At 35.7% G+C, this 5,741-nt stretch overlaps 1 pseudogene; it reads right to left on the reverse strand.

The window, feature by feature from the left end:
• Positions 1-3,953: 3,953 nt before the first annotated feature.
• Positions 3,954-4,069, reverse strand: LOC145280442 (5S ribosomal RNA; annotated as a pseudogene).
• Positions 4,070-5,741: the final 1,672 nt, after the last annotated feature.

Consider the following 5,741-nt stretch of genomic DNA (forward strand, 5'->3'; position numbering starts at 1 on the left):
TATCACATGATATAGCAAATGTATAATAATAATAATAATAATAATAATAATAATAATAATAATAATACCCACCCAAATTCCAGTAAAGATCAATAAGACATAAAAAATCAAAACACACAGCTGAAAAAGGTTTCTAGATTATTCTAACCCAAACTCATTAAGAGCCTGATAATCAAGCATAGTTTATGTTAGCGATTTGGTAAGAAGTTTTCTAGAAATCAAGATGGGTCAAGGATTGATCCTGATTGAGAAGGTCAGACCGTGGCAGCAGAAAACAAGTGATAAGTGGTTGGACGTTACGTCATATATTGGCAGCTAACGGAATTGTGATAGAAATTTCGCGCCCAATCTTGAAAAAAGCGCAGTGTACCATATAGTCTAAGGAAATTATAATCTGAACAACGAAGCGCTTTACAAATTCTCTCTCTCTCCCTCTCTCTCTCTCTCTCTCTCTCTCTCTCTCTCCATTCATATTCATTTTCTAAGAATGATGATGTTGAATAAATTGCATATATGGATTGCATTCTTCATAAATTTAGCCACTGATGAGTCGTAGACTACGTAGAATTTAGCCACTCGGATTAATCGTAGACGACGAAACAATCAGCGGATAATTGTATTTTAAAAACAGTATATATACTACTCCCCATCTGGGATTACCAATCTAGTAAAAGGAAAAGTTATACCTAACTCGCATTTAGGTAAAAATGCACTTTCGTATTAAATTAAAAAATGCACTTTCGTATTAAATCAATTCAAAAAAGTATCGCAAAAACAAATATATATACACACACACATAATTATTTCCACTGCCAGTCAACATTGCAGCCAGCAAGACCCACTAAAGCCAACAAATTGGAAGTCCAAGACTCGTGTTTCGCTCTCACTTTGAGCTCATCAGTTAGACACATCCGAACTCAGGATTCGAAACCCGTGCCTCTGCATGCGAGATAAGCACTCTACCAACTGAGCAAACGCACCGCACACCAGATCAAGCAAACCGCAAGGAAATCCGACAGTGGAATGAACCTACTTTCGTCTTGAATCTGAAAGAATATATATATATATATATATATATATATATATATATATATATATATATATATATATATATATATATATATATATATATAAAAGTGAACGTGTCTGTGTGTATGTTTGTCTGTGTGTGTACATTTCCTTACGCAATAACTCTGTCAATTTTCAGGCTAAAGACTCGAAATTTGATATACAGGGTACTGAGATTTGGAAAAATCTTTGTAATCCATTTTCGGGCAGAAATTTTGCTGTTAAGGGGTCAAAGTTCAACGATTTGACCTTTGAGAACTCTACCAAACTCCTCCGACAATTTTGGGTCCAAACACTTGAAATTTTAGATATACATTTCTTGGACATGGACCTTAACTTAATGACTTGATTTGAGCCAAAAACAATAAATATTAAGGAGTCATAATAGGGGTCAAAGTTAAAAACATTGACAGCTTTTTTTTGCTCAACATATACCTCCAAACACCCGGGCAACGCTGAGCTGAATTGCTAGTATATCTATGAAAGTGAAAATGTCTGTCTGTCTGTCTGCCTGTGTATCTGTGTGTCTGTCTCTGTACATTTCCCTACGCAATTAATCTGTCAATTTTAAGTCTACATGCTCGAAATTTGATATACAGGGTACTGAGATTTGAAAAAATCGATGTGATCGGTTTTCGGCCAGAAATTTGGCGATTAAGGGGTCAAAGTTCAACTATTTGACCTTTGAGAACTCTACCAAACTCCGCCGACAATTTTGGGTCTAAACACTTGAAATTTTGGATATAGGTTCATTGGACATGGGTCTAACTTAATAATTGAATTTAAGCCCAAAACAATAAATTTTAAGGGGTAATAATAGGTTTTAAAAGTTTTAAAAATTGATAACTTTTTTTTGCTCCACATACATCTCCAAATACGCGGGCAACGCCAGGCACCCATGCTAGTATATCTAAAAAAGTGAACGTGTGTGTGTGTGTGTGTGTGTGTGTGTGTGTGTGTGTGTGTGTGTGTGTGTGTGTGTGTGTGTGTGTCCGTGTATATTTCCCTACGCAATAACTGTCAATTTTTGTCTACAGACTTGAAATTTGATATACAGGGTATGGAGATTTGGGAAACTCGATGTGATCGGTTTTCGGCCAGAAATTTGTCTGTTAAGAGGTCAAAGTTCAACGATTTGACCTTAAAGAACCCTACCAAACTCCTCCGACAATAGTTAATAACTTGATTTGAATCCAAAACAACAAATGTAAAGGGCTCATAATAGGGGTCAAAGTTAAAAAAAATTGACCTTTTTTTTTTGTTGTTTTGTTTTGTTTTTTTTGCTCAGCATACATCACCAAACATCCGGGTACGCCGGGCATCCATGCTAGTATATCTATAAATGTGAACGTGTCTGTGTGTGTGTGTCTTTCTGTCTTCTGTCTGTGTACATTTTCCTTCGCAATAACTCTGTCAATTTTTAGTCTAAAGACTCGAAATTTGATATACAGGGTACTGAGATTTGGGAAAATCTATATGATCGGTTTTCAGCCCGAAATTTGACTGTTAAGGGATTAAAATTCAACGATTTGATCTTTGAGAACTCTACCAAATTCCACCGACAATTTAAGGTCTAAACAATTGGAATTTTAGATATATGTTCATTGGACATGGATCTAACTTAATAACTTGATTAGAGCCCAAAACTATAAATGTTAAAGGGTCATAATAGGGGTCAGATTTTAAAACATTGACCGTTTTTTTTTCTTTGCTCAGCATACACCTCCAAACTCCCGGGCAACGCCGGGCTGAAATGCTAGTATATATATATATATATATATATATATATATATATATATATATATATATATATATATATATATATATATTATGCGCAGGTCATTTAAAAAATAAGTGTTTAAATTTCAACAATATTTCTCGCGGTTAACGGTAGCCGAATGGATTGGGTCCTTGCTAATGAAGCAGACATGGCTTCTGTCGCCGGGTTCGAATCTATCATCAGGTGTTGATTGTGACACCCTCCACTGAGGATTCCCGAACGGATGAAACACTAGTGTCTGTAAGTATTTAATAATTTTCATAGTAAATAATTATATATATATATATATATATATATATATATATATATATATATATATATTAAACAATGAAAAAAGGATAAATAATTAACTAATGAAGAAGAAGAAAAAGATTATAAATTGTTCGGAACCAGTTGGATTAATTTATCCCTGACGATGAATCCTGACGGGTTGGAAAGTACTCGGACTTAATATAAACTTGGTAATTACATCAGCCAGTTCCCGCCAGAAGTGCGGGAATATATATATATATATATATATATATATATATATATATATATATATATATATATATATATATATATATATATTATATTATATTAGATATTATACATTTATGTATAAAGATGTAAAAACCTGAGATCTTCTGTCTGCTCTCTATTGTGGAGGCCATTGCGGCGACTGAGATTAGCAGTTGTACCAAAAAGTGTGGTTTGTTCTGCACAAAGCCTTCATCACGATAAACAAAACAACTGTGTGGATTTTCGAACAACTTAGTTGTTGTGCCGGACCTCATACGTCGAAATCGACGGACGTATCCATCATATACATATTAACCTACTAGATAGATAGATAGATAGATAGATAGATAGATAGATAGATAGATAGGTATGTAGGTAGTTAGATCAACAGACAGACGTACATAGATAGATAAATACATACATAAAAAAGGCTTCCTTCAGTCTTGACAGACTATGGATACCCACTGTAAGGGCGCCTACACGTAAAATTTTTGTGGTAAGAATTGCGCAATCTCCAACCACACCTCTCCTGAGTCGACATTGTTGAATACCAGTGGCAAGTGGACGTTCAGGACGATTGGAAACAATGCCGAGATAAGCGGAAAACATACAGCGCCTAGAATGCCCATATGGTCACCCATCTGGTACTAGCCGGCTCAACGTTGCTTAACTTCGGTGATCTGACGAGAACTGGTGTGTCAACGTGATTATGCCGTACGTACATACATACATATATACATACATACACATGCATATATTAAGGTACTATGATATATATACATATAGATAGATAGATAGATAGATAGATAGATATAAACAGACCGAGATAGAGAGGTGAATAGATAGATATAAATAGACCAAGATATATAGATAGAAAGATGCATATGTACGTACAAACGCACTCTGATAGATAGATAGATAGATAGATAGATAGATAGATAGATAGATAGATAGATAGATAGATATGTTAAATAATGAGCACAAAGATAACACTGAGAATTTAGGAATGGCAGTTATCTTAAAGTGTGAATACGTTAAGTGTTAGCATGCAAAAAAAAAAATTAATGAGCCTCCTGTAGTTGCAAAAGTAGTATTTTCATAAGGCGTAAATATTCGATACTGACGAAGGTGTAAATAGCGAACTTTATTCGTTTATCGGCATATGCGTGCGCAGGGGAGGGTGAGATGCGCGAATTCACGCATGCGCGCTAATACGGTGGTCCCGGATAAGCAGATCTGATCTAAGCCCCAATCTTAACCACCACCGTCATCTGAACACTAGCTTACACGTATTTTTTTTACCTCCATTCACAAAGCGAAAAGAGCTCAAATTAGGAATGACGCAATGTCTCATCATGTATGCATGTCACGTGACATTGTAGGCTCCTCCCTCCCACCTGACCTCCTACGTAGACAAAATCACAACCACTGGGACGTCGTTAGAATTACAAATATGTTGTACGTGGAATACATACGGTTCCTTCTTTCCTCCGCTTTGGATCTTTTTTATTTTTGTCCATCTTTCTATCTCTTCTATTTTCCCCTTCTCTCTATCTCTCTTCTCTCTCTCTCTCTCTCTCTCTCTCTCTCTCTCTCTCTCTCTCTCTTTGTATCTGTCTGTCTGTCTGTTTGTCTCTCTCTCGATTGTCCTTATTTAAATTTCTCTCCCAAGTTCTTCCTCTCTATCTGGTCCTTTCCTTCTACCTCCTCTCTCTTTTACACACACACTCTCATTCGTTCCTTTCTACTTTCAGATCTCTCATTCTTTCTATTATATTCTCGCACATTCCTTCAAACCCCCTTCTCTCTCTCTCTCTCTCTCTCTCTCTCTCTCTCTCTCTCTCTCTCTCTCTCTCTCTCTCTCTCTCTCTAGCTAGCTATCTATCTATCTATCTATCTATCTATCTCTATCTAGCTAGCTAGCTATTTCTATCTATCTAGCTAGCTAGCTAACTATCTCTATCTATCTATCTACCTATTATATAAAAGGAACTTTGTGTGCGTGTGAGTGAGTACGTTCCTTATGGATTCTGAAACGGCTGGGCAGATATTTTATAAATCTTACAAACATGTACTTTATGCATATGGCAGTGTCCTCAGATAAGTTTTGTATCAGAATGTTTTCGATAAGTATCGATAATCTATAATCGAAAAAATCCGAATGAAAGACGGAACAGATGATTTTGACCAAAGTTAACGCCATATACAGCTGTAGATCACAAGTGCATGTAAGAAGTTTTATTGCCACACAAGCCGAAAAACTCGGCATATTAAATCAACAGAATGTTCTTTGATATGATAGGGCGCGAAATGAATGTCTCTATTTAAAGCACAATTGAATCATGATACTTAATTTTAAACTTAAATTCACGCCATTATCACCGCACAAGCA

Source organism: Euprymna scolopes, chromosome 7 (genome assembly GCF_053919585.1).
Source record: "Euprymna scolopes isolate OS-2025 chromosome 7, ASM5391958v1, whole genome shotgun sequence".
Taxonomy (NCBI): Eukaryota; Metazoa; Mollusca; class Cephalopoda; order Sepiida; family Sepiolidae; genus Euprymna; species Euprymna scolopes.